Here is a 12366-nt window from a genome sequence, read left to right on the forward strand (position 1 = left end):
GGCATTGCCATCTCAGCCTGTTCCTTTCTCCACTTCTTTATTCAGAAATGCTTCACATCGCCTCATTATACGTCTTGGGCCAATATGGCTGAAACATCAACTCTGAATCAGGCTCTTGCGCAAAAGAAAATAAAACAAATTTGTAGTGAAAAAAAAATAAAGGACACAATAGATGGTATAAATATCAGGTTGGATACAGCTAAATTAACATTTCTCAGGTGGTGCTAGTGGTAAAGAGCCTGCCTGCCAATGCAGGAGACATAGGAGACGTACGTGGGTTAGATCCCTGGGTCAGGAAGATCCCCTGGAGGAAGGCATGGCAACCCACACCAGTATTCCCCTAGAGAATCCCATGGACAGAGAATCCTTTCCAGGCTGTGGTCCATAGGGTCAGAAAGAGTCAGACACAACTGAAGCAACTTAGCACGCATGCATGCAGTAAAGAGGAAAATCAGATTGAGAACTATCCCAGAAGGAAGCAGGAAAAAAATAAAGAGATAACAAATGAAAAAGAAAATCTAAGAGAGACGGAGAGTAAAAGTAGGTGTCCTGAAAGAAGACGAAAAATGGAGAATAAGGAAGAATTGAAGAAATAATAGAGATTATATGTTCCAGGATTAAAGGAAAATGAATGAAATCATACTGAAAGGACTCATGGAGTCACCAACAGCAGAAAAATCCATACAAAATATCATGATAAAATTGAAAAGCTGAAAGACAGTGAGAAAGGGCAGAGAGAACTAGCCTCCCTTACAAAGTGCCAAGATTTAGACTGATGTTATACATCTCAATAATAGCACTTGATCAAGGAAGTCAAAGAATAATGTTATTATAAGAATTGAAAGAAGAGAACCCTTTCGATCCAGAATTTTAAAGGCAGCCAAATCGTCATTCAAACATGAGGTCATACTAAAAATATTCTTAGACAAATAAAGCCTTAGAAGGTGGAATACACAAAGACCCACATTGAAAATACTCTGAAGGAACTACTTAAATAATAAAAGAAACAAATCCAGGAGCTGCTGCAGGAGCTGCCGGAAGTCAGGGTGTTTCAGCCTGGGGTCAATGCAAGAAACAGAAACAGAACTCAGCATTTTCGGGAGGAAGGGATTTTATGCACCCTGTTCTTTTAAAATACTGGAAAGGCTGGAGGCTTCCAAAGCGCTGCATACTGGAGCGCTCTGGCACCCGCCATAGTCAGGAAGGTGAAGGACTCACGAAGCTCGCGCAACTGCTGAATTGAAGGATACACAACCATGGTCATGTGATCCGGGGATTCAGACGCTGGTCTGCTGTAACTGCCTGGATTCTGAATCTCAGAGTCTGGCTGCAACACTCACTCCTTTTTTTAAAAGAGGACCTGCCTTGGGCCCAGACCCTTTGGGAGGTAACACTGTCCAGCTAGAATGACACTGATCTGTTTCATCTAATTTATTTTGTTGCTTTCTATTGATGGCAAGTTTTCCATTTTCAGAAACGATAAAATTATTCTGTTTACAGGTTATTTTTTGAATGTTTTAAAGGATAAGTAGGTCCAGGGATCTCAAGCCATCGTGATTGGTGCAAACAATTATTATAAGTAGTCAGAGGTGGAAGAGGTGTTCTGGGGAGGAGGAGACAGTTGAGTGTCATGACCGAGGAAGGTTTAGATTGGGGTAGCATTGGGAAGATGGCACTGGAGAAAAGGCCAGTTTGCTGATTATCTGTCCCTGTGTAACCAACTGCTCTAAGACTTCGTGGCTTGATGGCTGTATAGGTTGAGCGGGCTCAGGGGAGAGGTCTTCACTTGGGGTCTGACACGTGCCTTCTGCCTGACATTCACAGCTCACGGCTCAGCTGGCCTGGGTGTCTGTGTGGCTCACTCACGTGGTGACTTAGTGACACGTGGCTGACAGCTGGGACCACAGCCGGGGCGGTCAACTAGCACGTCTGCCTGTGGCCTCTGCACGTGCCCGGGGCTTCTCAGAGCATGTCAGCGGGGTGCCGAGACGGAGCGAGCATTCTGAGAGGCAGGAAGCAGAAGCCTCCCTGAAGGGCTTTACCCCAAGAGCCAGTGTCGCTCCTGCCATATCCCAGTGGTCCCAGCAGTCATGGGGCCCACCTAGATTCAAGGGAGTGGAGAAACAGACTCCATCTCTTCAGTGGGGAGATACTGTGCAGCTAGTAATAGCTTCCCAGTATGGGAGGCACAGGTGAGGCATGGGTGAGTTTAAGGAGACAGGAAGTCACTCATTCCCTGCCTAGGGTTGGGAAGAAAGGGAGAAGACAGGTGCTGGTGGATAAAAGTGGAAAAGGTTCATGGAAGACTTTGGTTGATAAGACAAAGAATGATGGCTTTATTCTGTGACCAGCCAGAAGTAGATGGATAGTATCGGAATAAAAGAGAGACACCATGCAGAAGGCCAAGGTCACAGCAATTTTTTCTGCAACAAGGGATCCGTAGGGAAGACAGCTGGTAGCTTCTGTTCCTTTACAGTAGAATATCCCAGGAGCATGAAGGGGTAGAAAATACACAGACACACACACACACACACACACACTGCCCTCAATCCACTAAGCACTTGTTAGACAGTTATTGTATGGCAAGTGCATGGCCAGACCAGGCTCTGTGGAAATAAGTCTATGATTCATAAACCACTGGGCTATCCTGCAAACTCTGGTATTTCTACGTTCATTCTATAGCTTCTAGTTCTCCTCTTGGACTCCTTGTGGACCCAAAATCTTTGCTAGGCAATAAAAGGGCAAAAAGATAGGACACTGAGAAATGAACTCCCCAGATCGGTAGGTGCCCAATATGCTATTGGAGAGCAGTGGAGAAATAACTCCAGAAAGAATGAAGAGACAGAGCCAAAGCAAAAACAACACCCAATTGTGGATGTGACGGGTGATGCAAGTAAAGTCCAATGCTGTAAAGAGCAATATTGTGAAGGAAACTGGAATGTTAGGTCCATGAATCAAGGCAAATTGGAAGTGGTCAAACAGGAGATGGCAAGAGTGAACATCAACATTCTAGCAATCAGTGAACTAAAATGGACGGAAAAGGGTGAATTTAACTCAGATGATCATTATAATTTACTACTGTGGGCAAGAATTCCTTAGAAGAAATGGAGTAGCCATCATAGCCAACAATAGAGTTATAAATGCAGTACTTGGATGCAATCTCAAAAACGACAGAATGATCTCTGTTCATTTCCAAGGCAAACCATTCAGTATCACAGTAATCCAAGTCTATGCCCCAACCAGTAATGCTGAAGAAGCTGAAGTTGAACTGTTCTATGAAGACCTACAAGACCATCTAGAACTAACACCCAAAAAAGATGTCCTTTTCATTATAGGGAACTGGAATGCAAAACTAGGAAGTCAAGAGATACCTGGAGTAACAGGCAAATTTGGCCTTGGAGTACAAAACGAAGCAGGTCAAAGGCTAACAGAGTTTTGCCAAGAGAACACACTGGTCATAGCAAACACCCTCTTCCAACAACACAAGAGAAGACCATCATCAGATGGTCAATGCTGATTTCAAACTGATTATGTTCTTTGCAGCCAAAGATGGAGAAGCTCTATAGAGTCAGCAAAAACAAGACCGGGAGCTGACTGTGGCTCAGATCATGAACTCCTTATTGCCAAATTCAGACTTAAATTGAAGAAAGTAGGGAAAACCACTAGATCATTCAGGTATGACCTAAATCAAATCTCTTATGATTATACAGTGGAAGGGACAAATAGATTCAAGAGATTAGATCTGATAGAGTGCTTGAAGAACTATGGACCAAGGTTCACGACATTGTCCAGGAGGCAGGGATCAAGACCATCCTCAAGAAAAAGAAATGTAAAAAGGCAAAATGGTTGTCTGAGGAGGCCTTAGAAATAGCTGAGAAAAGAAGAGAAGCTAAAGGCAAAGGAGAAAAGGAAAGATATACCCATTTGAATGCAGAGTTCCAGAAAATAGCAAGGAGAGATAAGAAAGCCTTCCTTGGTGATCAGTGCAAGGAAATAGAGGAAAAGAATAGAATGGGGAAAACTAGAGCTCTCTTCAAGAAAATTAGAAATCCCAAGGGAACATTTCATGCAAAGATGAGCACAATAAAGGACAGAAATGGTATGGCCCTAACAGAAGCAGAAGATATTAAGAAGAGGTGGCAAGAATACACAGAACTATACAAAAAAGATCTTCACAACCCAGATAATCATGATGGTGTGATCACTTACCTAAAGCCAGACATCCTGGAATGGGAAGTCAAGTGGGCCTTAGGAAGCATCACTACAAACAAAGCTAGTGGAGGCGATGGAATTCCAGTTGAGCTATTTCAAATCCTGAAAGATGATGCTGTGAAAGTGCTACACTCGATATGTCAGCAAATTTGGGAAACTCAGCAGTGGCCACAGGACTGGAAAAGGTCAGTTTTCATTCCAATCCCAAAGAAAGGCAATGACAAAGAATGTTCAAACTACCACACAATTGCACTCATCTCACACGCTAGTAAAGTAATGCTCAAAATTCTCCAAGCGAGGCTTCAACAGTAAGTGACCCGTGAACTTCCAGATGTTCAAGCTGGTTTAGGAAAGGCAGAGGAACCTGAGATCAAATTGCCAACATCTGTTAGATCATAGAAAAAGCAAGAGAATTCCAGAAAAACATCTACTTCTGCTTTATTGACTATGCCAAAGTCTTTGATCATGTGGATCACAACAAACTTTGGAAAATTCTGAAAGAGATGGAAATGCCAGACCACCTTATCTGCCTCCTGAGAAATCTGTATGCAGGTCAAGAAGCAACAGTTAGAACTGGACATGGAACAACAGACTGGTTCCAAATCGGAAAAGGAGTTCGTCAAGGCTGTATATGATCACCCTGCTTATTTAACTTATATGCAGAGTACATCATGCAAATGGCAGGCTGGATAAAGCACAAGCTGGAATCAAGATTGCCAGAAGAAATATCAATAACTTCAGATATGCAGATGACACCACCCTTATGGCAGAAAGCAAAGAAGAACTAAAGAGCTTCTTGATGAAAGTGAAAGAGGAGAGTGAAAAAGTTGGCCTAAACCTCAACATTCAGAAAACTAAGATAATTGCATCTGGTCCCATCACTTCATGGCAAATAGATGGGGAAACAGTAAGAAACTCTATTTTCTTGGGCTCCAAAATCACTGCAGGTGATGACTGCAACCATGAAATGAAAGATGCTTTCTCCTTGGAAGAAAAGCTGTGACCAACCTAGACAGCATTTAAAAATCAAAGACATTACTTTGCCAACAAATGTCCTTCTGGTCAAAGCTATGGTTTTCCAGTAGTCATGTATGGATGTGAGAGTTGAACTATAAAGAAAGCTGAGCATTGAAGAATTGATGCTTTTGAACTGTGGTGTTGAAGAAGATTCTTAAGAGTTCCTTGGCTGCAAGGAGTTCCAACCAGTTTATCCTGAAGGAAATCAGTCCTGAATATTCATCAGAAGGACTGATGCTGAAGCTGAAACTCCAAAACTTTGGCCATCTGATGTGAAGAACTGACTCATTTGAAAAGACCCTGATGCTGGGAAAGATTGAAAGTAGGAGGAGGAGGGGACGACAGAGGATGAGATGGGTGGATGGCATTACTGACTTGATGGAAATGAGTTTGAGTAAACACCGGGAGTTGGTGATGGACAGGGAGGCCTGGAGTGCTGCAGTCCATGGTGTTGCAAAGAGTCAGACATGACGGAGTGACTGAACTGAGCTGAGGACAAGTGTCCTGAGTTTTGACTAAAAAATTGTGGTACAAGTGCAAGTCCAATTATTTAGCCTTACTGTATAAATAAATCAGGCATTTGTGAGGGTTTTGCATGCATAAGGCATTTAGCAATGCTTTTCAAGCCTCTAGGAGAGTGACTGATGCTTTGTGTTGCCGTTCAGTCGCTAAGTCGTGTCTGACTCTTTGTGACCCCATGGACAGCAGCATGCCAGTCTCCTCTGTCCTTCACTGTCTCCCAGAGTTTGCTGAAATTCATGTCCATTGAGTTGGTGATGTTATCTAACCATCTCATGCTCTGCTGCCCCCTTCTCCTTTTGCCTTCAGTTTTTCCCAGCGTCAGGGTCTTTTCCAATGCATTGGCTTTCACATCAGGTAGCCAAAGTATTGGAGGTTCAGCCTGAGGCATAGTGGGCATTAATAAATACTAGTTTCCTCCTCCAGGATCTGTCCAAAGCCTCCCCACGGATCTCAAGTAGGTCAATCTTTTCTGAGAATTCCCAGCACCTCACAGGTACTTTGCTTATAGCACTTATCACATGAAAGTGTTATAATTAGCAAACAGGTCTGTCTTCCCTTCTATTTTAGGAGCTCCTTGGGAAATGAATTCATGCAAACATAGAGGCTGCATGGAAGAGATGAGTCCGCTTATTATTAGCAATGATTATCTTATTTGATTTTTGCAACCAGGGAAAAGACAGGAATCACCAAGTCTAGTTTACAGATGAGGAAACAGACTCAGAGAGGTTAAGTCACAAGCCTAAAGACACTCAGGTCAGAATTCAAGTCCATTGTTGTTCAGTTATCAAGTCGTGTCCGACTCTTTGCAACCCCATGGACTGCAGTGTGCCAAGCTTCCCTGTCCCTCACCCTCTTCCGGAGTTTTCCCAAGGTCATGTCCATTGCATCAGGGACGCCATCCAACCATCTCAGCCTCTGTCCCCCTCTTCTCCTTCAGGCCCGTATCTAACTCTAAACCCCCACCTCAGTCGCCCTCAGCACACCACCATGTCACGGGAAGTGGAGGACTTTCCAGGAGAGGGCCAAATCCTGTGGGGTTGTAGGGGACTCCGTAGTCCCAGAGAACCAAGGTTAGGGGTGTGTGGGTGCCAAGAGGGAACGGGGGAGGAGACGGGAGAGAGATGGGAAGGGCTCGAGTGCCGGGCCTGGATGCAGGGAGCAGGCTGCAAAGGCCTGCCCGAGGGTCCCAGCGTTCCCCAGATCACACCGTGATCTCGCCTCCCGGCTCACTGGTTGCCTGATGGCCACGTCCTCCCAGTCAGGACTGGGCCTGGAACGCAGGTCTCCTGACTCGCAGCCCTGAACTCACCTCCCCCAGCTTCCTCCCTGTCACAGCCTCCCTTTCAGGCTGTGGTGTTTGCTCAGAGCCCAAGCCCGGGGCAGAGAGCAGAGAAATATTTATTTATGTCACCGCCAGCCCTGCCTCCTGGAGGCCCCCAAGGGCCCCCTCACAGAGAAGTTCAGTTATATAACCCCGAGTTGACACAGCAGGAAGGAGGAGGACATAAATTATAATTACTCATTTTTTTTGCAGTCTCGGATGCACTTCAGATAGCTTGACACTTTGGATACCTCTCTTCTTCCTCATTGTACGGACCTGGGGCCTCCAGGGGGGCCTTGGTGGTTCTCAGTCAGCCGATTTTAGTCTCAATTCGGGTGAGCCTGGGGCTTTGAGGAGACCTTCCTAGAGGCTGGGGAAAGGAGAGAAATGAGATCTCAAAGGGCTGCTTTATTCCAAGCACTCTGCCAGGGGCTTTATATTCATAACCTCATTTTTACCTCATGAAGAAGGTCCTGTTTATTACCTCCATTTTGCGGGAAAGGGATGGACGACCAGAAAGGTTAAGTAACTTCCCAAAGGGCATTCAGCAGAGCCAGGTCAGGAGCTCACAGCTCGCGTGGAATCTGTGACATGGGGATTCTGGAGAGATTAAAGTGTGCTAGCATCTGCCTATGCAGGAAATTCTTCCATAGCTTAATCCCCAAACATCCCTCACATTCAGTCTCCACTCTGACCTTGCCTGGACACTCAGCTCCGCTGTGCTGGGACCCTCACAGCCCCACCCCGCTCACTGCCCCACCCGCCTCCCCAGTCTCACACTTCCCTTTCTAAAGTGTTCGTCCTCATCCCCATCTCCCAGTCTTCATGCCCACTGTTCTTCCCAGCTACAGTGTCCCTCCTCCTTTCTCCACCTGACAAAATCCTAGCAAATTAATAATAATAATGCACCTTCATAGAGCAGAAGGTGTGGAGTGGAGTGGTTAAAAGAATGAAACTCCAGCTAGTTTCATCACTTTTGCTGGCTGTGTGACCTCAGGCAAGTTAGTTAACCTTTCTGGACTACAGTTTCTTCACCTGTAAGATATAGTGATACCCAGTTGACCTGGAAGAAGGAGAAAAAGTGGGATGAAATGAAGTAAAAATAAATAAAAATGATAGAAGTAACTTCTTTGTAAATTTCTTAGAAAAGTTCTTGGCACAGAGAAAGTGATCAAATGTTCATTCTAACAGTCAAGCCTTTGAAATGTGGAGCAGACCCTGAAGTCGGGTTGCTTGAGTTCACATCCCACCTCGGTTGGTGACCTTAGACCAGTTAGTTAATCTCTCTGGGCCGTGGTTTCCTCTGTAAAAAAATTTCAACAACAACGTGCTTTCCACTTAGGGTGGATGAGACAGTCAAATAGACTTAAAGTACCCAGAGGATTTGGCACTTAGTGACAGGTAAATACGGGCGTTCAGATACAGATCTCAAAGCCCTTATTTAATTAAACCCTTGTTTAGCTTCCCTGGTGGCTCAGACAGTAAAGAATCTGCCTTCCATGCAGGAGACCTGGGTTTGATCCCTAGGTTGGGAAGATCCCCTGGAGAATGGAATGGCAACCCACTCCAGTATTCCTGCTCAGAGAATTCCATGAACAAAGCAGTCCATGGGGTCGCAGAGTCAGACACGACTGAGTGACTAACGCTTGTTTAATGACCACATGGTGCCACTCAGCTTTTCCCTTTCTGAGCAGCTTTGCCCTTTTCTCTTGTCCCCTGCTTAGCACCATCTCCCACACTGAGCTCCATAGCATTCACGGCCCGTCTGTGTCTTAGCGTCACATTACTGGTGGCCACTTGTGGTGGGAAGGCTCAAGCCCTATGACCTGTGTTTAGTCCTTGCTGGATGCTTTGGTTCAGCCAACAGCTATTAAACCCCTGTGCTGTGAGGGTGCACAGCATGGGAATTTGAAGTGATGCTTGGGTTAAAGTATCAGAAATGCCAGGAGGTGAGGAAAGAGTGCTCTGGCATATGCAAAGGTCCTGTGGCCACAACGGGACAGAGTTACAGGGCAGAACTCAGACAGAGAGGAGACTGGAGGGGTCTGAAGAATACAGATCCTATACAGGGGCCTTGCTGACGATGGTAAATTCTAGTGTAAAGTAGACCTGAGGTTTTTAAAGATTGCTGCCACTGCTGTGGAGGACCAGAGCAGAGGTAGTCCTGGCCCACCGGGCAGCGATGGCAGCATCCAGGTGACAGAGGACAGAAGCCTGGACCCCAGCAAGGATAGGGACGCTGGAGGAGATTAGTAAGGAGATGTGTATGAAATGAAGATAAATCTGAAAGGGCTTGTTGATGAGGGTGGCAGACTGGTGACAGGTGATGACTTCAGTGGGTTTCTGGCTTCAGAGGCTACATGGATGGCAGTGACATTTCCTGCCATGGGGAACTCTGGAAGAGACCAGATTCTGTGAAGTGCTGGGGCGTGACAAAGCCCAAGACACTGCCCAGGCCCTCAAGAGGGGGAAAGCAGACATATAATGATGATGATGATGATAGTGACCACAATGGCCAATTGAGTGCAGGATTTGGACCCAGTGGTCCAACTCCAGAACCTCTGTTGTAACACCCTGCACGATATAGCCAACAGGCCATCATCTTCATTTTCCTTTTGTTTATTTTTTCCTTTTGGCTGCGCTGGGTCTTTGTTGTGGCACATGGGCTTAGTTGCGCTGAAGCATGTGGGATTTTTTTTAATTAATTAATTTATTTATTTTAATTGGAGGATAATTACTTTACAATACTATGATGGTTTTTGCCATACATCAACATGAATCAGTCACAGATGCACATGTGTCCCCCCATCCTGAACCTCCTTCCCACCTCCCTCCCCACCCCATCCCTCTGGGTTGTCCCAGAGCGCTGGCTTTGAGAGCCCTGCTTCGTGCATCGAACTTGCACTGGTCATCTATTTTACACATGGTAATATACATGTTGCAATGCTGTTCTCTCAAATCATCCCACCCTTGCCTTCTCCTACAAAGTCCAAAAGTCTGTTCCTTACATCTGTGTTTCTTTTGCTGCCTTGCATATAGGATCGTCATTACCATCTATCTAAATTCTGTATATGCATATTAATATGCATATTAATATACAGTATTTGTCTTTCTCTTTCTGACTTACTTCACTCTGTATAATAGGCTCTGGTTTCATCCACCTCATTAGAACTGACTCAAATGTGTTCCTTTATAGCTGAGTAACATTTCGTTGTGTATATGTACCACAACTTCCTTATCCATGCATTTGTTGATGGACATCTGGGTTGCTTCCATGTCCTAGCCATTGTAAACCATGCCGCAGTGAACACTGGAGTACATGTGTCTCTTTCAACTCTGGTTTCCTCGGTGTGTATGCCCAGAAGTGGGATTGCTGGGTCATATGGCAGTTCTATTCCCAGTTTTTTAAGGAATCTCCATACTGTTTTCCATAGTGGTTGTACTAGTTTGCATTAGAGCATGTGAGATCTTAATTCCCAGATCAGGGAAGGAACCCAAGTCCCCTGCATTGGGAGGTGGATTCTTCACCACCAGGAAAGTCCCATCTTCATTTTCTAAGTGCCTACTAGGTGCTGAAGACTGTGCTAGGCACTGGGATGTCATCTCTGAACAACAAAGACCAGTGCCTGCTCTCACAGATCTTAGGGTCTGGAGGGTTGGATGGGTCACCAACAAGATAGTTTCTGCTGGTGGTGGATCTAAGAAGGTTAAAGAGGGTAAGTGAGACAATTCCTGGGGTTGGGGGATAGTGAGCATCTTAGAGTGATGACATTTAAACTGATACAATGGTAAAATCGCACAGTCACACAGTTAATAGTTCAGAACCCCAGCAGGGATTGGGGGTGGGAATGAACAAACTGTATGAGGTAATTTTCTTTTTAACTGAAACATTTGACATAAGTGCTTGAAGGGTTGGAAGGTTTGGGCTTTGAAGTATCAATAGGAGTTCGCCAGGCAGACAGGATTAAGAAGTCATTTTACAGAGAAGCATCAATATGAGCAGCGGCAAGTAATGCTATGGGATCTATGTGTGTTATTGTCCAGTCACTCAGTTGTGACTGAGTGAACACACCAGGCTTCCCTGTCCATCACCAGCTCCCAGAGCTTGCTCAAATTCATGTTCATTGAGTCACTGATGCCATCCAACCATCTCATCCTCTGTCGTCCCCTTCTCCTCCCACCTTCAATCTTTCCCAGCATTGGGGCCTTTTCCGATGAGTCAGCTCTTTGCATCAGCTGGCCAAAGTATTGGAGCTTCAGCTTCAGCATCAGTCCTTCCAATGAATATTCAGGGTTGATTTCCTTCGGATTGACTGATTTGAGCTCCTTGCTCAAACCAGTGTAGGACACAAGTATAGTTCATAAGCTCCGTGTGGGCACAAATGCCAGGCCTATATTGTTTCCTCATTGCCTCTAGTGTTTAGCATATAGCAGACGATTAGTGAATGTTTACTGAATGAATACAGTCATGAAGAAATGAACAAATGGGGACTCCCCTGGTGGTCCACTGGTTAGGACTCCACACTTTCACTGCCAAGGCCCCAGGTTCAATGCCTGGTTGGGGAACTAACAACCAATGTGGTATAGCCAGAAAAAGAAGGAAAAAAAAGAAAAGAACAAATGAATAAGCTAATGTGGGTAGGAGAGGCAGCGGAGAGAGGACAGAGTATAAATGTGGTGTTCAGTATATCATGAGCCACATACGTAATTTCAAATGTAACCACGTTAAAAAAGTAAAAAGAAACAGATTAAATTTTGATAATATATTTTATTTGACCCAACATATGCAAAAAGCCTGTGACTCATTGGGAAAGACTGAAGGCAAAAGGAGAAGGGGGTGACAGAGGATGAGATGGTTAGAGAGCATCACCGACTCAATGGACATGAATTTGAGCAAACTCTAAGAGATAGTGGAGGACAGAGGAGCCTGGCCTGCTGCAGTCCATGGGGTCCAAAGCGTGGGACACAACTTAGCGACTGAACAGCAGTAACAATCCCAATATTATCAAACATCTAATCAATTTTTTTAACTTACTAAGATAAGCAAGATATAAATTACTTAGCTCTTTTATTATGTGCTAAGTCTTTGAGGTCCCACAGGTATGTTACACATACAACACATCTCAATTCAGACCAGCCACATTTCAAGGATTCCATAGCCGCCTGAAGCCAGTGGCTACCACATTTTTGAGCACGGGCCTACATGCTAAGGGGTTTGGACTTCATTCATCTTGGCTGGTGAGATGTCACTCAAGGTCTAGGCAGAGGTGACCAGGGTCAGATTTGTTTCTAGA

At 45.0% G+C, this 12366-nt stretch overlaps 1 protein-coding gene across 4 annotated transcripts in view; it reads left to right on the forward strand.

Moving 5' to 3' along the window:
• The window catches only part of LOC122698351 (non-compact myelin associated protein), a 45927-nt gene that overhangs the window by 8538 nt on the left and 25023 nt on the right, over nucleotides 1–12366 (forward strand). The gene's annotated exons all lie outside the window — the stretch shown is intronic.

Source organism: Cervus elaphus, chromosome 8 (assembly GCF_910594005.1).
Source record: "Cervus elaphus chromosome 8, mCerEla1.1, whole genome shotgun sequence".
NCBI lineage: Eukaryota > Metazoa > Chordata > Mammalia > Artiodactyla > Cervidae > Cervus > Cervus elaphus.